The sequence below is a fragment of the Kogia breviceps genome, chromosome 1 (assembly GCF_026419965.1).
Source record: "Kogia breviceps isolate mKogBre1 chromosome 1, mKogBre1 haplotype 1, whole genome shotgun sequence".
NCBI lineage: Eukaryota > Metazoa > Chordata > Mammalia > Artiodactyla > Physeteridae > Kogia > Kogia breviceps.
Window position 1 is genome coordinate 137,072,460 of NC_081310.1, and position 21,833 is coordinate 137,094,292.

Here is a 21,833-nt window from a genome sequence, read left to right on the forward strand (position 1 = left end):
CAGGCAAGGATTGTCATTTCATATCTGTAGCCTTATCTAACACCTGGTTGATACTCAATACATATTTGTTGAATGAATGAAAGTTTTGGGTTTTTTTTCCCTTAAGGCCAACACATCTCTGATTATTTTCTGTTCCTGCAGCTCCTGTGGTGCCTGCTCTTGCTTCTAGTCTGCATCTCTCCTTTTTCTCTGAATCTACACATTTATGCATTATGTTTACAGGGCCACTCTCTTCCACTCTCAAGGCTGTTTTTTAGACACCTACCCCAAAAGCATAGGTCACAGGTCACTTGTAAGGGACTTCTGCTTGATCACAGTGTCAATCACTTAAGTCTTGGTTTTCTTCTGCTCACGTTGGCCACTCTGGCTGTAATGGTCATACTTGTCAATCTGATTCCAAGGCTCTGCTAGTCATCCATGAACTTTCACATATCTTAGTCTTACTAGTTTCAGTAATCACAGTTTTCTCTGAGTCTGACCATAAGTATTAAATTTGTCCATTTATGTCCATAGATGAAAAAGGCTACTTATATACCACCCTCATTCTGGGCAATAAAGTGTTAGCTTTCTAACATAAAGTTATAATGAGTAGTATTTCCACAGAAAACATATTAATACTGTATTATAAAGGATTTCTTTTCTCCTAGTTCACAAGCCTCTTCTAGTATAATGACACGACAGATCCCTGCTCAGAAAGAACTACTTCCCATTGAAAAAATAGTTAAGAACTTTGGAATTCTTTATCTATTTCCCTTTCATTATACTTGATATAAACTTACAGCAAAAAGGAATGGGTAAAAATTGATCAGACTCATTTGAAGGCCTGGCATTCTACAACTTGCTTATGATGAAAAGCAAGTAAGCAAACAAACTATAACAGCAAAAAAAAGAAAAACAAAAGCTGTTTATGACCTATTCCTTTTATTCCTCACTTATTGTGGGTATGATTTTAACTCTGTCTGTTGAGATGATATAGTCCTGGGACTGTGATCCTCCAGAACAGGATCTAATTCAGTCATAGCAATGACTAAAGTGACTTAAGTGGCTCTTTGAATTTAAAAAAGCACACTATGAAAAACTGACTTCAGCCATTGACTAGATGAAGTTACTTGGTTCAGGAACAGTTTATTTTATTTAATGTTTACTGCCTCCACTGATTCTAGGTAAGAGGAAGGGAAATGACATTTGTTGAATGCTTACTTGGCCAACCACTGTAGTAAGATCTTTAAATTTCACAGCTACCTTGTGAAGAAGACATTGTTACCCTACTTTTACAGATGAGGTAACTGAACCTCATCTAGATTAACACATTTTTCCAGAATTGCACAGCTAGTAAGTAGAAGGGTAAGGAAGAAGCCCTGTTTTGTCTGACTTCAAAGCTCATACTTTTCCTACCATTTGGTGATGTCTTTTAGCAGTTACAATTAAGAACTGAGGATATAGGTGAGTTACTCTGGATATTTCTGCCTTCCTTTGTAACTTGTGCCAGATCACTTATTCTTTTTCTTACCACCACCAAAAGCGACTTCATCCTTCAAGAGACTCTCAAAAAGGGAGGGTGTTTCACCACCAGAGACCTACATAATTTACAGTGGACAAAGACACAAGAAATATTTTTGCATGGAGTCTGTACATATATTCTTTGACCATTCTTTTTTTCCTTTCTTATTGCAAAGTAGGCTAAGAGAGGCTAATCTGGAATTATTGCTATCTAGCAGTCACCACTTGTAAGGCACCATGTAGATTAAGATGGTATGTGAACCACTAAGTGTCAAACTTATGGATTTAAATGTTATACGAGTTCACAGGTGAGATCAAGAGTGGTTTCATGGAGGAAGTTGGACAAGTGTATGTGACTGATACATGTTTGAAGGATGAGTGGGTTTAGGTTGAGATAAAAAGGGAAAAGTAGGCATTTCAAGATAGGAAAAATTGACAGAGACATAAATAAATATGCCTGGTGAGTTGGATCACCTCCATCAGGTGACTTAACTATCAGAAGCTATGTATTGGTACCATCAAAATATAACAAGTAAAATTTATTGAGTGTGTGCTATATGACATGCCATACTTGAAACTCTTGAGTTCTATTTAATTCTCGTAATAATCCTACATGGTAGGCACTATAATCATCCACATTTTACAGATGAGGAAACTGATGAACAGAGAGGTTAAATAATTGTCACACATCTAGGAAGTGATAGATCTAGGGAAGTCTGGCTCCAAAGTCTATGCTCTTAATGCCTAACCTAGACACAGGTGTAGGGGCGTTACCTTGAAGAGTAGCTGCCAAGGATAAAAGATGGTTGGAAAAATCCTCCTTCAACAGGCAGAATTCACCTGAATTTTCAGACATGTTTTTTCTTTGGCTATTTTATTTCCCCTTCTCCATTATTCCAGTTTAAAAAAAAACACAATAATTTCTTGTTGCTCGATCTTCATTCTCGGATCTGCCATTGCATCCTCCTTTATCCAACCCTGGTTAATTCTTTTTCTTTTGTTTCTTTTTATTTTTCTCCACCTCTTTTTCTTCTCTTTTTTTTTAAAAATTTATTTTATATTGGAGTATAGTTGATTAACAATGTTGTGTTAGTTTCATGTGTACAGCAAAGTGATTCAGTTATACATATACATGTATCTATTCTTTTTCAAATTCTTTTTCTTCTCTTCCTTTCTCTCATCTATGGGTTAGTTAAGCCTGTAACATCTCTTCCCATTTGTAGAACTATGGTTCAGGAAGTCCACCATTCCCATAGGAATCTCCAGGGCAAGAGTGGAAAAAGGTTACCAAATTGCAGAGGTTGGGGACAGCTGGAAGCAGAGCTCAATCAAGGGTCAGTGAGCTTAACTCTTCTATCCCTCCACCCGCCACTGCCTCACTTTGCCCTGTCAGTCCAGCATGGCCCACGTGCCAGAATGATGAGACTCCTTAAAAGAGGGAGTCAGCCTCAGAGCCTGTGCCAGGATAGGTTTTGCTGCCCCTGCAGCTGTTTTTGTCACCTGGCCAAACACAGCAGTGGATATATTTATTTGTACAACAGGTAAAGCCGAGAGAATTTGGGCATAGTATTCCAGCAGCTCTATCTTAGTTTTCTGGAATTTGAAACCCAGACTTCTCTAGAATTTTTTCGAGGTATCGGAATGGGTGTCTTTGGTTCTAAATGTGGAAGAAAAGAAACAAACAAAAAGGCAATTTCTGATGGAAATGGAACCACTAATTTCAATCTAGGGACTCTAAGTTGGTTGGAATTGCCCAGGTGGTTTTTATTATATCTCTTACCGATTGCTTGTTGCCTCCTACAGAAAGAAGGGCAGAGAAGTTTCAATATTATAGATGTTGGTTGAGTGCCCATAATGTGTCTTCATTTTACATTGTACTGTGGAAAAGTGTAGGGGGAGATATGAGACTAAAAACAAAAAAACAGTCCTAAAATGATATATAAAAATAAGTAAAGTCTACAACAACGTCATACAATAGGAGGCTGCAAGTTACTACATTGGAAAAATTTGAGGAACTCTTTTTTCAAGGATTATATTCAAAACACTTTGAGCTACAAAAGTCAGTCTGAACACTACCCTGCTTACTCACTTACCTTGGTACTAGATTTGGTGACAATAACTACTGATTGTTTTAAAAAATAAATTTCTTCTTCAAAGAAAGAAAATTTATTGTTTCTGAAGCTGTACAGAAGAATGTACTATAGGCTTTATAGCACTATAAATGGCAGGAGTGTTGAATAGGGACTGAGTCCCACAGTGACTACTTTGAAGAGAAGAACTTTCATCTGAGCATATTTTTTGAATGCTTGTTCAAAACTTACGCTGTGAACACAAATTCACTGACATTAGGCAGATTAAAATTTTGTGAGACCTATACATGTAAGACTTTTAAAAATAACTGAAGGCAGAAAAAAACAATTGTCAATGTGGTCTGTGTATACATATATACACACACACACACACACACTACACATGCAGACACACACACACACACACACACACACGGGATAATATTAACCTTATAAAAGGAGGAAATCCTGCCATTTGCAACAACATGGGTGAATCTGGAGGGCATTATGCTAAGTGAAATAAACCAGACGGAGAAAGACAAATACCGCATGGTAACACTTATATGTGGAACCTAAAAAAGAAAGTCAAACTCAGAAATTAAGAGTAGAATGGGGGTTGCGAGGGCCTGGAGGGTGAGGGAAATGGGGAAAGCTTGATAAAGGACACAAACTTTCAGTTATATGATGAGTAAGTTCTGAGGATCCAATGAATAGCATAGTGACTACAGTTAATAATAATACTGTTTTGTATAATTAAAATCTGCTAAGAGAGTAGATCTTAAGAGTTTGCTCCAAATAAGTAAATAAAAGGTAACCATGTGAAGTGAAGCAAGTAACTTGATTGTGGAAATCTTTTCACAATGTATACATATATCAAATCATCGCATTGTACACGTTAAATATGTTACAATTTTATTTGTCAACTATACCTCCATAAAGCTGGAAAAATTTATAAAAGAATCTGTTATACCAAAAAAACCCCACAAAAAATAAAACCAAATTGCCAAAATGGTAGTTGAGTTCAAGGAAGGGAGACCGTATAGGCTGGAATTCTTGCAAAAAGACCATAGAGAAAGTGAGACTTTTTATGCACAACATTTGGGAAGCTGGAACATAAAAAATTAGATGTGAGACTTAAAGCATAGGAGAAGCTTAACCATAGGAGAAGCTTAACCAGTCATTATGTTTAAATTAAGCACCTCATTGCAATAATGACTACAAGGCTATTGGGCAATGTTATAAAAGTCCTCTAATCAATGTTACAAAAATGATCTACATAATCCTTATTTGACCTATAAAATAGTGCTAGCTCTTGATAGAAGTCTTATGAGGTAATGTTGGAAACATTGCCTAGTACATTTAGATGCATTTTCTTGAGTTTGTTCACATGTCTGATTAACCCAGAGACTACAGATGCCTTACAGTGTTGTATTCCTAAAATTCCATAGAATGCAGTGACTAAGAAATCTTGCAGAACCAGATAGGAAAATCAGCCAGGCTTCCACAATAGCTAGCAATCTGTGATTATACATGGTTATTTGTCCAGAATGTACTCTCAAGTAGTAAATGCAGATTAATAGACAAATATGTAGGAAAAAATAAGATCTGAAAATAAATGACATATTTATTACTCTAATTATGATCTGAAGATTAAAAAAAATCTAAATGGCTATAGTTTTACTGGCTTTTTGCTTTGTAGTAAAAAGTTACAAATTTGGCCTTTTCTTCACACAATCACATAGAGAGCCTATTCAGTATGTTCCATAGATTTAAGAAAAAGGAATGTAACTTTAAACTTGTCACTAATTTCCAATTATAACATTAAAAGCTTAGATGAAAATCCACTATGAGGAAATAGATCCACTCTGAACTCAAATTTCATAGGCATTTAATATAATAATCGGTTATATTTATCGAGCATCAGTTAAGTGCAAAACACTGTGCAAAGTGGTCTATTTAATCCTTATAACAAACCTATGAGATGGGAACTGTTATAATCCTTACTTTGTAGATGTGAAAAAAAGGGAGGCACAAACAGGTTAGGCAATTAGCCCCAAATCACAAAATATTAAGACACATAAATAGAACATAAACCCAGTTTTTCAACTATAGAGCACCACTTAAAAATCTTTTATTTATAACAGTAATAAATGTGCATAGGTTAGAAATAAAATAACTACAAATCTTGTAATTAAGTTGAACATTTAATTTGTGCACTTTTGAGAACAAAACGAGGTTGCTGACTGGATAGGGCACTGGGAAAACAGGCATAAAACAGGACATTTTTGAGAAAAGTCAAATGTACACTCACCAGATTTAAGCAGTCCCTGTCCACAATATCCCTTGTTCCCCAATTCTTGCTTCTCAGAGGCAATTATTTTAAACTCTTTCTGCTGCCTTTTTAGCGTATTTTATATTTGGGAGCTTTTTTTTTTTTCAGGAATTGTATTGAGAACTATTTATCCAAATAACATGTAATACTGTAAATTCTTGATTTTTAAATTTTAGATATTATATATATTGATTTCTACTATGGATCACAAGACTTTTGCTCTTATACTTTCTGACCAAACATACTTTCCCTACCTTCATTCTCCAACTGTTTTTGGTTAAATAATTTTATGTTTATATTATTAAGACGATATAAATTTGACCCACATATAACAATTTATTACATTTTCATAATCTACTTACTGTTTTTCCCAGAGTTAACCATCTTATGTGTTCATTTTTGCTTAGTTATCTGTGTACCTGCTCACATCCAACCCCAACCTTTCTTTCTAAACTCTGAAAGCTCCTCTTGTTACTGTCAAACTTCATAGATAATAGATAAGTTCTACTTTTTTCCCTTAGAAACATCCCTCCTTGTTTCTCTATCTTCCTGATCCAATATGACTGATTGCTTTCAAAATTGGTAATTATAAATAAAGCTGCTATAAATATCTGTGTGCAAGCTTCTGTGTGTACATGCTTTCACTCATTTGGGTAAATACCAAGGAGCACAATCCTGAATTGTGTGGTAAGAGAGTATGTTTACTTTTGTAAGAAACTACCAAACTGTCCATTTTGCATTCCCACCCACAATGAATGAGAATTCCTGTTGCTCCACATACTCACTAGCCTCTGGTATTGTCAGTGTTCTGGATTTTGGCTAATCTAATAGGTGTGTATTGGTATCTCAGTTTTGTTTTAATGTACATTTCCATGATGACACGTGGTGTGGAACATCTTTTCATATACATATTTGCCACCTATTTTTCTTCTTTGGTGGGGTGTCAAGGTCTTTGGCTTGTTTAAAAATGGGATTTAAAAATTATTATTATTACTATTATTATTAATCTTAAGAATTTGGGGTATATTTCATATACCAGTTCTTTATCAGATATATCTTTTGCAAATATTTTCTCTCAGTCTGTGGCTTATCTTTTCATTCTCTTAACAGTGTCTCACAAAGCTAAGGTTTTTAACTTTAATGAAGTCCAGCCTATCAATTATTTCATTCATGGATGATGCCATTGGTGTTGTGTCTAAAAAGTCCTCACAAACTCAAGGTCGTCTAGATTTTCTCCTATGTTATCTTCATATCTCCTGTGAAATTAGGAGTTTCATAGTTTTGTTTTACATTCACATCTATCATCCATTTGAATTAATTTTTGTGAAGGGGTCTGTGTCTAGATTCATTTTGTTGCATATGGATACCCAGCTGTTCCAGAACCATTTGTTAAAAAGACTGTATTTGTTCCATTGTATTGTCTTTGCTCCTTTGTCAAGAATCAGTTGACTATATTTGTGTGGGTCTGTTTCTGGGCTCAATATTCTTTTCTACTAACTTATTTGCCTGTTCTTTCACCAATACCACACTGTCTTGACTATTGTAGCTTTAGAGTAAGTCTTGAAGTTGGATAGTGTCAGTCCTCCAACTTTGTTCTTCTCCTTCAATATTGTGTTGGTAATTCTGGGTTATTTGTCTCTCTACATAAACTTTAAGATCAGGTATCCACAAAATAATTTGCTGGGATTTTTATTGGAATCACATTTAATCTATTTGTCAAGTTAAGGAGAACTGACATCTTGACAATATTGAGTCTTCCTGTCCATGAACATGGAATAGCTCTCCAATTTTTAGTTCCTTGATTTCTTTCATCAGAGTTTTGTAGTTTTCCTCATATAAATCTTGTATATATTTTATTAGATTTATATTAAGTATTTCATTTTGGGGGCTATTAATATAAATGGTGTTGTGTTTTTAACTTCAAATTCCAGTTGCTCATTGCTGGTGCATAGGAAAGTGAGTAACTTCTGCACATTAACTTTGTATCTTGACACCTTGCTATAATCATGTATTAGTTCCAGGAGTTCTTTTTGTTGATTATTTGGGATTTTCTACATTGGCAATCATGTCATTTATGAACAAAGACAGCTTTATTTATTCCTTCTCAATCTGTGTACCTTTTATTTTATTTTCTTCTCTAATTACATTAACTAGGACTTCCAGTACTTCTAGTATTGTTGAAAAGCAGCGGTGAGAGGGGACATCTTTATCTTGTTCTTGACCTTAGTGGAAAAGCTTCTAACTTTTCACCATTAGACATGATGTTAGCTGTAGGTTTTCCTTTAGATTTTCTTTATGAAACTGAAGAAGTTCTCCTTTATTCCTAGTTTGCTGTTATTGGACTTTGTCAAATATTTTTTCTTTTGCATCTATTGATATGAACATGTGATTTTTCTTCTTTAGCCTGTTAAGGTAATGGATTTTATTAATTTTTAAATGTTGAACCAGCTTTACATGCCTGGAATAAATCCCACTTGGCCATGGTGTATAATTCTTTTTATACATTGGATTCACTTTACTAATATTTTGTTGAGGATTTTTGCATCTATCTTCATGGGATATATTGGTCTGTAGATTTTATTTTCTTATAATGTTTTTGTCTGGTTTTGTTATTAGGGTAGTGCTGGCTTAGGTCCAATGTTTCACTTTGTTTTTCTTGAGAAAAAGTGTTTTCTTCTTGCAGCTGGTGACATTCACCTCAACTTCTGCAGAAAGGGAGATGAGATTAACCTGGGCTTTGAAGGAGCAAAAGGGAAGAAGGCAGTAGAGTGTGGTGGCCAAGAATGCAGGCTTAGGATTCAAATAAGACCATGTACAAGTCCTGGCTGTATACCTTACTGGCTATCTGACCTTGAGTCAGTTACTGAACCTCTCTAAGTCTCAGTCTCCTCATCTGTGAAGTGAATACAGTAATAATACCTGTCTCATAAACTTGTCAGGAGGATTATTGAGATAAAGAGGATAAAATACATAGAATGAGTGCCCAACCCTCAGTATTTGATAAATTAATTTTTAAAAAGGCAAAGGGCAACCCTTTTAAGATGGATGAAGAACATTGAAATAATGACCAGAATAACAGTGGTTTAAAGAAGAATGTGCCATGAAGGTATTTAATTAAGCCAAAGGAGTATGTGAAGAGTCTTTTAGTAACTGATAGGATTGTGCAAGGACATAGGTGATAAATTAGAAGTTAACTTTTTTCCTGGTCTTCTACACAGCTGGAGCTGAGCCTCCAGGAAGCCTACCTGACTCTTCATCTTATATCCCATCAGTTGGGTGTTCCCCTTATGTGCTCCTATAATAGTGTGTACTTTCCATATCCTAGCATTTACCATATTATATTGAAACTTGTCAGAATACTCTGCTAAGTACTAGTCTTCTCGAGGTCATGATTCATGAATGTCTATTAACAGTGCCAGTGCCTGGCACATCATAGGCACTCAATAAATTCTGGTCAACTAAATGAGTGAGTACATGAGAATACACTAGAATAGTAGCTGGTAGAAGGCTTTGAATCAATACTGCATTTATGGTACATATATGGTATAAGATATACTATGTTTGGGGACCTGAAATACAGTTCCACAACATTATATTTCTTAATACTTAGTGATATGATAATAAAATAGAACATGTAACAGTGGGTCTAGCCTGGTGTCTCTCACACATGTAGTAAATATGTGTCTGATTTGGAAAATATAGATAGAGCTAGGGCTTATTCAACAAATGTCCTAAAAATTCTTAGTGTTTGGGATGAGGGGCTGGCAGGGGGTGGGGGAATAGTTGCAGCAGTGGATGTTTTGTTTATAGTCCAGTAAAATTTTGAAAACTGTCTCTAAATTTGGGGAGATTGACTTGAAATGATGGGCTTCCTTTTGGCAAACCTATTTTTAATTAAATGGCATTTTCTTTGGTCACCTCTTGACTTTGTTATAGTAGTCTAACTTTAAAAAAAATTGGCTATAAGATAATTTTTCAAAAAATTCCTAGTTCAGTGTGAATTAGTGATTTCCAACCTTGCTATTGCAAAAGAAAATGTGCAACTAGTGTGGGAGAGTTATAATTTTGAAAAACTGCTTGGAATCACCGATTTCCATTATTCTCTTACCTGTTCATAGTCTTATTTTAAGTTTGAGTGAGTTAAACTATCTGATTTTGTTTTAGGGACACCTGAGTGAAATATGTGCTGAGCTGTGGACTGCTCTTACTTGTGTACATAATTTCTGCCTTCCTCAGCCTCATTGCTTCCTAGGTCTCTTCTTTTTTTCTCTACTCTTTCCTACAATGTTTCCTTATCTTTTCAATATGCTGCATCTTACTATTTCTTTCATCTAAATTTAACTGACACACATTTTATAAAAAGAAAAAAAACTTATCCATTTACAAAAATACATTTTTTCCTCTTTTTTTCTATGTGAATGCCTTATTCAACTCCATCACATTTGGCTGAGGTGTTAAGAGGTTGCTTACTTAGCCCGTGTCATTCCCTTTTGACTAACTATCAAATGGATAGTTATATTTTTAGTCTACTTTTGCATGGCCCAGGTTTTTAAAATATGGTATTTAATTAATACCACTCCAACTCTATTCTACATTTCTAGTCTAAATAAATATTGAAGTTATAACCACAGCTTATAATCCAGTACTGGAAAGTCTAGGAAACATAGAAAGCTGGAAAATGGTGTGTGTGGGGGGGGCAGTACACATGTATAAAGCAATGTCGTGCAATATACCTGTGGCTCATTTAAAACTTTGGTGTTGCCTGCATCATCTACATATCCTGTATATCTGTATAAGATCATATTGAGCCTGTGTGTAATATTTGGCATTGATATTGCCAAAGTCCTGATTTGAATTCTTTCCAGAAATGTTAAAGTTTGAGTTTATTGTTTCAAGTTAATGAGTATGCCTTTAACTCAAGGCAAAGACAAGGGTTGAAACCAGATTATGTGGCCTTAAACCACACAACTATTTCCCTTGTGAAATTTTTTGCTGTTTCAGTTTAGTTTATATAAAATAATCAAAACACTCTGTAGGAACTATAAGCTTCTAAAGTGTTTTATCCCCACAGAGCAGTTTAGATCATGTGTGGCAGTCCGGAACTTGGAAAGTGGTTGACTTAATTTATTGTAAGCATTAGAAATCAAAATTAGCATTAAAAATCAACCCCTTGTGACTTCCCCCCTCCCTGAGTTGAGCTTACATAAAACAATCTAATACACTATAGGTTTCATCAGCTTTTGGTGAACTTTTTTGGATGTATAATGGTATAAAATGGTTTGGAATCAAACTTGAATTATTGATACTTCTACTTAACTCTGAAAGTCATTAAAACATAGAGACCTGTAGACTTTTATTGATAAACATTTTGATTACAATTTTATATTAGAGGAAAATTCTTAATTTCCATGTTGGTGTACTTGTTGGCTTCCAGGAAGATCTTATCAGTCATCCTAATCAGGGCTAAACATAGATTTCAAAGTGTTTTTTCTTTTTTTCATTTTATGTTGAAATGTGTTCTCTGCCTTTTCAATAGAAACTTAGTATATGAGAAACTTGTATATTGTGTGAGCATTTACATATGCATAGAATAATTTATTTCTTATAAAACTAAAGTTAGCATAGGACAGTGGAAGCTTAAAAAGGCTGTTTCCTAATAACTTTAGCTTATTCAAGAGAGCATTACTTCAAAAGCAAAACAAAACAAACACATAAAAAATGGATTTTACTTCTTAGGGTTTTAAAATACATTGAATCCTCTATAGTAAATAAATTATGTTGTTAGTTAATAAATCATATAACAGAAGTGGCATATAATTTTCTACAAATGAAATTTGCATATCCATATAAATGTTTTAGTGTCTTTTTTGTACATTACATTTTCACCAGAAGAATAAATAAAAAGACCAACTTTTCTAAAATAAATACTGGAATAAAAAGGATTGGTAACTGTAAAGTCAATGAAATATAACATGGGATGAAAATGTCTATACTTAATATTGATCCCTTTTGAGAAACAACTGGCCATTTTAAGGTAACAACTCTAACTATTTTTGGAATATTATGTTTGCTTTATGACATCTACAACCATTTCTGTTTTCCTCTTAGTACAGCAATTTAGTAAACTGTAATTTACTGCAATTTGTGTGAACGAAGACTGTAGATTATATTCTGCTGTTAATATTCCCAAATACAAATTTATATCAACAAATCCAGAGGTGGCATATGTCCAAATTCAATGACTTATGCTTAAGAAAACAATAGTTAATTATAGTTTTAAAAGGTAGTGTATTTTTCAGGCATTCAAAAACAAAACAGCCTTCCAACAGTAATCTGGGGTTTGTACCAAATGAAGGCATCTTGCTGAAATGTCTGTGGGACCTCTTTGAGGCTTGGTGTTCATTAGGATGTGCATGAAGAACAATTTACTGTTCAGAGGACTGACTAGGACAGTATGAAAGTAAAGCCATCACTAATGGCGTAGCCCCTCGAACCCCCTCCTCCAAAAAAAAAAAAAAAATTCAGACTATGTATTTGCTAAAAGATTGGAGAGTAAATGTTCATTATGATAGATATATACTTTAAATTGTGTACCTGAGTACAATATGGAGTTATAGGGAAGAAGAGACACTTGGTTTTGATGTTTGTTCAAAGGGTACAGAAAGATTGTCTCAGCCTCCAGATTAACTCCTATATCAGTTACCTGCATCACCTGACAGTCTGTTCATAAAAATTCATCCTATGGGTTAAAACATTATCTCCAGAAATAAGATTACCTTATAGAGTTTTTAATTCACATGTCAATAATTTTATATATTTTTTCCATTACTTTATAATTTACAAATTTCTTTATAATAATTCTGTGGGCCATTGTCCTTTTTCAGAAATTCTTCATGGGGCTTATTTATGCAAGAAAAAATATATGGCACTCTGCAAGTACTCTCTCTGTGAATGGCCTCAACGATATATATAAGAAACTCTGCCAACTAGATATTTCCTACAGTTAGAATTATTTCATTTTTGTCACTAATAAGTATTCTTTTAGAACTGGAGGATCTGAAGCCAGATCCTGGGTTAGACTCTATTTCTTACTAGTTCTGTGACCCTGGGCAATTTCCTCATCTGTTGATCGTCATAATAATAGCAGCTACCTCATAGATTGTTGTAAGAATTACATAAATAAATACATGTCAAGATCTTAGAACAGTGCCTGGTCAGATTAAGCTTTCAATGAAGTTTTTAGTTATTACTACAATTCACAGAAAGTTATAATCAGGGCATGGCACAAAAAAGTGTAGATATAATTGAAAAGACTGCACAAAAAGTTGTGAAGTTTTAACTTATAGTAACTATTAGTTACTGTATTAGTAATTATTGTATAGTAATATAGATGTAGTTTAGTAATTTTTATTCCATAAAGATGTGTCTTAACAAAGTATCAGTTGCTTCTGTCATCTTCTTTCTCATCCTTGAGTAAGTAAAAGTCAAGTCTTTTCCCTGAAAACCTACAAAATCCCAAGGGAAATATTTATGTAGTAAGCTGTTTGAAAGATCAGGTACCAGGAGATGTAAAAAATAAAACAAAGGGAGACTGGGCAAGAGTTGAGAGGACAGAGTTAGAAAAGGGGATGTTTGATCTACAGAAGGTTCTGGGAAACTCAGACATGAGGAGAAAAATTACCATATTCTTTTGTTTGTTCGAGGCAATTAGTTTATTTCTCATCAATATTATACGAAGATGATAGAAGCTATTTAAGGTCAGCTAAAAGAAAATAATGCAGTTGCTTGGTGCTTATTTTTCTGAATTTTTATTCTGTCTTTCCTTCCCAGTTGTTTCTGTTTCTTGAACATTCCATGCGCTCTCTTGCCTTTTGAAAGGTAGAGCTTTTCACATACTGTACCCATCTTGCTAAAAACTCCCAAACAGACTCTTCTTTTGCCAGGTTAGCTTCTCCCATCTCTCAAGTCTCTGTTTAAATGTCTCATCCTTGGGATACTTTACCTTACCCCTAGATCAGGTTAAATTCCCTGTTTATGCTCTCATAGAACCTTCAGAACCTCCCCTTTGTCACACTATCTTGCACCTCTCTAATGTTACCTTCTTTTCTAGATTGTAAACTCCATGAGAGCACAGCTTTCATCTCTGGGGTTCTGGAAAAAGTAGTCTATCTTTATTTGGATAAATCATAAAAATTCATTGACCTGAACATCTAAGATCAGTGCACTTTTATTCTATGCAGGTTATGCCTCAATAAATAAGAATGAAAAATTAGGCACTTATCTGTTTATTTAAGCTGCACAATACCAAACCTTGAGGTCAAGTTGAACAGTGAATTATTAGAAAAGTTCTCCCTTTACTGAGTTGAAATATGCACTACTATAATTTTCATCTGTTGGCTGTATATCTGTTCTCTGAGCCAACATTAAATAATACTATTTTTCTTTTTAAATGATGCCTTTTAAAATATTTGATGAGAGCATTCATGTTCCAGGCTAATCTCAACCATTCCTCTCCTGACAGTTTAATTTTCTAATCATCTTGGTCTTTCTCCAGCAGATGTTCTCTAGTTTATTAATGTCCTTCAAAATACAGTACTTAGAACTGAACTCTGCATTCCTAGTATTCTGACCAATGCAGAGTACAGCTTGCCATCACTTCCCTTGAAATGCATATTTTGCTACTATTAAACAGACTAAAAGACTTTCATGAATTCTGTTTAGCATTATCTCTTCTCATATTAAGACTCCTTTTCTTTTTTTCTTTCTTTTTTTTTTTTTGTGTGTGTGTGGTACGCGGGCCTCTCACTGTTGTGGCCTCTCCCGTTGCGGAGCACAGGCTCCGGACGCGCAGGCTCAGCGGCCATGGCTCACGGGCCCAGCCGCTCCGCGGCATGTGGGATCTTCCCGGACCAGGGCACGAACCCGTGTCCTCTGCATCAGCAGGAGGACTCTCAACCACTGCGCCACCAGGGAAGCCCCCAAATCGTTTTCAACTCCACTTGAGAATCACCATTAAACTATATTCCTTCCATTTGTATTTGCATAATTCATTTTTTTTCCCCCCATCCCCTGCTTTCTCTGTTCTTCCAGAAAAAGACTTTTTTTTTCTGTACGTGGGCCTCTCACTGTCGTGGCCTCTCCCGTTGCGGAGCACAGGCTGTGGACGCGCAGGCTCAGCGGCCATGGCCCACGGGCCCAGCCGCTCTGCGGCACGTGGGATCCTCCCGGACCGGGGCACGAACCCGCGTCCCCCGCATCGGCAGGCGGACTCTCAACCACTGCGCCACCAGGGAAGCCCTGCATAATTCATTTTTTAAGCCTAATTCAGGCTATTGCATCCTGTTGACTTAAGGCAATAATAGCTTCCAATTTATTCTATCCCAAATTACATTCTCTGTTTCATAAGTTTATTATAAAGATTAAATATGATTGTGCCTATAAAATGTGTTTTATAAAATGTGTATTATATGTAAATTTAAAGAAAATTTTTGTCAAGATAATTTTGAAACTTAAGTCTTTCATCATTCCATGTTGTTTATTAAGAATAAATATAAAAAGTGCAGGGACAGAGTCCTATAGCATAACTCCCTTTCAAGTTGACATCCATCAACACTTTTTGTCCTACTTGTTTAATCATTATTAACAGAAATGTAGCCTAATGCCATATGAAAAATCAAAATATATTACGGGGCATATAGAAACAAGATCAAGTTGAATAGTTTGTATTTTTTGCTGTCATCTCTTAACATATAATTAACTCCTTAAGCAGTGATCCTATGCAGTCTTAAATACTACAGCTTTATAATACATTTTTTATCTGGGAGATCTTGGTTGTCCTTGGCCCTGTGTACGCTACTGAATATGCTGTTCTAGTCCTGCACATGCACACACACGCAAACACACACACAGTCTGTTTAGGATTTTGACTGGGATTGCTTTGAGTCTATAGATCAGTTGAGAGAGAATTGATGTCTTTAAAATAATGATGTCTTTCCATTTATTTAGATTCTCTTTGTCTTTCAGTAAAGTGTCTAATTTTTCTATAAAGGCCTTCTACATCTTCCTATGTGTGTTGTATTTTTGTACTTTTTAAAGAGTTATATATGTTAAAATATAATTTTCTAACTTTTTGCTAGTATATAGAAATCTAATTGGTTTTTGTTTATAGATTTCGTATCCAGTAACCTTGAAAACTAATTAATATAATGTTTTTAGATTTCTGATTATCTTACATACAAGGCCATGCCATCTGTGAATAATGACAGTTCTGTTTCTTCTTTTCCAATCCTCTTAACATATTTATTTCTATGTCCTCCTACCCCAACTCATCTACTTGCCCTCCCTCCTCCAGTCTACCACTCTCCTGAATCTTGTTTTCAATCATTTCTTTAATGTCTTAAAATATTGTTTTATCATACATATGTATTCCTTTAAAAGAACATTTTAATTTTAATTGCTTTTACTTTATAAGAAAGATACTGTATTGTATATAATATTCTGGGACTTAAAATCAATATTGTATTGCTTTATTCATATTGCTGCATAAATAAAACACAGGTGAATACCTTCTTGATCTTGGTGTAGGGAATGATTTTCAGCAAGACTATATAAGATTAATATCTCTTTTCATCAAAGAAACTTTAAATAAAGTAAAACTATATATTACAGAAAGCAGGGACTTGAACAGACATTTGTATACCAATGTTCATAGCAACATTATTCAAAATTAACAAAAGGTGGAAACAATCCAAATGGTCATCAACTGATGAATGGATAAATAAAATGTGGTATATACATTCAATGGAATATTATTGTACAGCATGAATGAGCCTTGAAAACATTATGGCACATGAAATAAGGCAGGCACAAAAGGAAAAATATTATATGATTCCATTTATATGAGTTACCTAGAACAAGGAAATTCATAGAGACAGAAAGGAGAATAGTGGTTAGGAAGGGCAGGGGAGGAGGGAATGGGGAGTTATCGTTTAATGGGTACATAGTTGCAGTTTGGGGTAATGAAAAAGTTCTAGAGATGAATAGTAATGATGCTTGCACAACAATGTGAATATACTTAATGCCACTTCATTGTACACTTAAAAATGGTTTGAAAAAAGTGAATTTTATGTTTTATATACTTTACCATAATACAAAAAATGTTTCAAATTGGGAGATGGTATTTATAGCAACTATAACTTTCAAGGCATTAAAATCAAGAATATAAAAGAACTATAAGAAAAGGATAAACAACTCAATAGAAAAATGAGCAAAACCCATATGAAAGGAAAAATCATGTCTGATACACACATGAAGAGATATTAAACCTCAGTTATGACAGGGAAATACAACTCAAACCACAGTGAGGTGTCATTTGACGTTCACATGTCACATTCATTTGGCAAATAGTAAAATGTCCGACAACCCAGGTGTTGAAGGGAACGTAGACTATCTCTTAATCTTTGCTGGAATATAAACAGTATAACAACTTCGGTTGTTCACAAACCCTACACTTCAACAAGTCTATTCTTTAATATTTACCTAAGAGAACTCTTAAATTTTACTACGGAGAAATGTATAATAAAGTCTGTAGCAACCTTATAATAAAAACTTGGAAAGTCCAAATGTTCCCTGAAAGAGAATAGATAACTATATTTTTGATATATTCAAACAGTGTACTATCATTTGACAGTCAAACTAAATGAATTACAGCAACCTTAAAATACAGATAAACCTTTCAAACTTCTTGTGATATATACTTTGCTCATGAAATTTTAGTACTTCATCTTATTTAATATGTGTATTTAAGGCTATAAATTTTCTTTCCAAGTGCAATCTTAGCTGCATTTCATATGTTTTGGTATCTAGTACTTTTGATACTGCCCAATTCAAAATATTTTCTTATATTTATAATTCTTTCTTTTAATAATACATTATTTAAAAGTCTGTATCTTCATTTCTGAACAGTCTTTTTCTACTTTAAAAAAATTGATTTTTACCTTAATTGCAAATAGCAATGTCTATATAATTTCATTCCTTTAAAATGTGCTGTGCTGTGTCTTATATCGCATTAAATGTTCAATTTCCTCAAATATTTGGAAGAATGTATATTTTACATGCCTTTTATGCAGCATTCAACATATGCCATTTAGGTTACTTTTGTTAATTGTTTTGTTGAAATAATATTTTACTAATTTTTAGTTTGCTTAATCTTTCAATAATTGAAAGAATTGTTTTAAAATCTCCCACTATGATTATGAAGTTCTCTATTTGTTTAGTTCTGACACTTTTTTCCCCTTATTTATTTTGAGGCTCTGTGCAATATATAAGAATTGACAGTTGTTACATAGCTTTCTTTATAATCTAGGAAAGCTTTTGACTTAAAACCTATTTTATCTTATAGTAATATAGCTATACCAGCTTTCTACTCATGAGTATTTCCATGGCATTCTTTGACCCATACTTTTTACTTACAATTTTTCTACATCTTCATATTTTAGAGAGATCTTTTGTGAAAAGCATTTACCCCTCTTGTGCCTTTTAGTCTTCTTTCTTGCTGTTTTTGCGTTAAATTTTTTAAAAATTGATACATGTTTCCTTTGGCTAGTTTAGAAGCTATAACCAGTCTTTCTAGTCTTTAAGTGGTTACCATGGAAGTTACAACATGAATATTTATCAATGTTTAAAATTAGTGCTTTTATTATTTTCCTGGAGTTTAAGGAACTTAGGACACTTTAACTATAACATCTCACTCTCAACTTTTCATTTATTGCTGTTGTGAATTTTCCATCTTTTAAATATTCATATGCTATTGTAATTATTGTTTTATATAGTCAAAGTTACTTTATATTCACTTTCCTATTTACTACTTTCTTTATTCTCATTCTTTCCTGCATATCTCATTTTCCATCTTCTGCCTGAAGAATATCTTTTAGAAAATATGTCTTTTCTCTCTGGTAGTTTCTAAGAAATCACATTTCATTGTTTGTGTCTGTGGGTGTGTGTGTGTTTATTTTTCCTTTTATACTGCTTTACTTTTGGAGAGTGCATTTTCAATCTGAGGGACTTGTCTTATGTTTTGGAAAATTCCCAGCTATTGCTTTTTTTGATAATTCCTCTTCCTAATGTTTTTGCATTTTATTCTTCTGAGACTTCTTTTGAAACGTCTCAATTCTACAGGCTTTGTATTTTATCTTTTAAAATTTACATTTCTTTATCTCTCTGTGCCTTATTAGATGATTTCCTCAGATCTTTCATCAAATTCATTCTGGCTCTAGCCAGTTCATTGTTTGTGCCATCTACTGAGGCTTTTATTTCAAAGTATATTTTTAATTTCAAAGATTTTAAATTGCTCTTTAATATACCCATCTGTATGTTTATAAATTTGTCTTTAGTTCCTTTATCTGTTGGAGGAGTTCAAATACACTTCATTTAAAATCCTCTTCAGATTTTGTCACTATCTCTATTTCCTTGAGTGTAAAATATCCCACTTATTCAGTTTATTCATTGCACTGGAATTCTTCACTGCTTCCTGACTTCTTCTTAGAAAATAGGTTTTTGCCATTTTTTTCCTCAGGCTTATTTACTTGTCAGGTGATTTCAAGGTTGTCTCAGCTCAGCTCTCCAGGTTAAATGATTCCAAATCAGATTTTACCTTAGCAGCTTGAGGCATGGTTTGCTCAGTCATCACGACTCAGGCTACTATAACCAAATACACTAAGACCTTAAAAGTTGTTTTGGATGCCAATTCCTACATGTGTGTAGGGAGTGTTTCCCCACACCAACATGCAATTCTCTGACACCAGATGGATGTCCTACAATTCAACTCAATTCTGACACTATCTACCAGGAGATAGCGTCACATCCCACAGGTTAAGGGCTCAGAGGCACAAGACTGCCTCCCTTTCCCCTTTCAGGTGCCAGTTTCAAATCCAGGTTGTCACCTGTGCTTCTGACCTACCGGCTATAGGCCAGAGGTGCCTAGGACTCCCTCCTTGGGTTCAGTTAATTTGCTAGAGCAGCTCACAGAACTCAGAGAAACATTGTACTGACTAGATCAGGAACAGCCAGGTGGAATAGATGCAGAGGCCAAGGTATAGGGAAAGAGGGAGGAGCTTCCATGCCCTTTCCAAGTGCATCACTCTCTCAGAATCTCCACATGTTCACCAACCCTGAAGCTCTCCAAACCCCGTCCTTTTGGTATTCTATGAAGGCTTTATTACATAAACATGATTAATTAAATCATGGGCCATTGGTGATTGATTCAACTTCCAGTCCCTCTTCCCTTTTCAGGGGTCGGGAGATGGAACTGAAAGTTCCAACTCTCTAGTAATATGGTTGGTTCTGTTGGTGACCAGCTCCCATCCTCATGTGCAGTCCAGAAGTCATTTACCTCATTAAGTAGTAAATAAGCCATAGTGAGCTATGCACAGTGTGATGAATATAGGTAACAATATTGTACTATAAATATGTAATGTGATAAAAGTCACTATGACAATCACATTACAGTATACAAATGTATCAAAGTAACACATTGTACGTCTTAAATTTACAAAATGTTACATGTCAAATTTATTCAATAAAATGATTTAATTAAATTAAATGTTGAAATTTAAAAAGTCACCTCGTTAACATAACAAAAGACACTTTTAATCACTGTCATCACAGGAAATTCCAAGGGTTTTAGGAGCTCCATGCCAGAAACAGGATGAAGACTATATATTTATTATAAATCACTGTATTACAGATATAGTTTTTTTAAAAATCTTTCCTGGTAAATGCAATATATTTTCAGATGAATTCAGAGGGTCAAAGAAAGTGGGTATAGGTCCAGTTCTTCATAGAAAGTATGGTGCTAAATGCCAACTTCACATGGAAAACCCAATATTTGTTTACTCCAATTGTGGGGTACATTTATTACCCTATTTAACTGTGGTTTTTGGAAAGCCTGTCTCTCCTCACTCATCATATTTTGTCTTGTTTGTGATCTAAAATCTATAGCTCCCACTTGCCATTCTGAACTTCTTCTTTACCTTAGGCCATGGAGATTTTCTTCTTGTTTTGAGTATGTCTAAATGGTTTCAAACTTGTGTTTATATTTTACTTATATATTTCAAGTGAGGAGACTTCATTATGTTCTCATGTTATCTTGGAGCCTGAATTCAAGAAATATGTTAAATTTCATTTGGTCTGAAAGTTTGGGAATATATATGATCACAGAAATCCCTATCTATGCAATATCCATTAATATCTTATGGAACTCATATAGCACATGTTCAGAAACTCCAATCTAGGGTAAGTATATGTTTAAATAGACTCCCAGATGACTGTGGTATGACAATGGGGCAGAATCATTGCAACTTTGAGACCAAACACTTGAGTATAAATCCTGGCTGTTCTATCATTAACAGTGTGGTGTTGGGTATCATTTATCTTCTCCAGTTTTTCAGTTTCCTCATATGTTAAATGGGGACAATAAGAAGTTTGAGAGTAGTTTTAAGGATTAAAGTACTGATAGTAGCTTATCCAACTATCAGTACTTGACTGATATGATATGATAGTCAAGTATCATTTCTTGACTCCTTTTTATAGAAAAATTTCCATTCCTACACTTCTGCCTTAAACCCATTCTAATATTTCTGCCACTTCACCAAAATTGCTTTGATCAAGGTCTCCCATGAGATTCACATTTCCAGACCCAGTGGTCAGTTATCAGTCCCAAGTCTTTTGAAGAATCTTCAGCATTTAACAAAGCGGATCACTCTCATTCTGGGATTTCTTCTTCACTTAGTCTCTAGGTCACCAAGGTTGCCTCTCCTTTTTTTAAAAAAAAATTTATTTATTTTTGGCTGTGTTGTATCATCGTTGCTGCATGGGCTTTCTCTAGTTGCAGTGAGCTGGGGCTACTCCTTGCCACGGTGCACAGGCTTCTCATG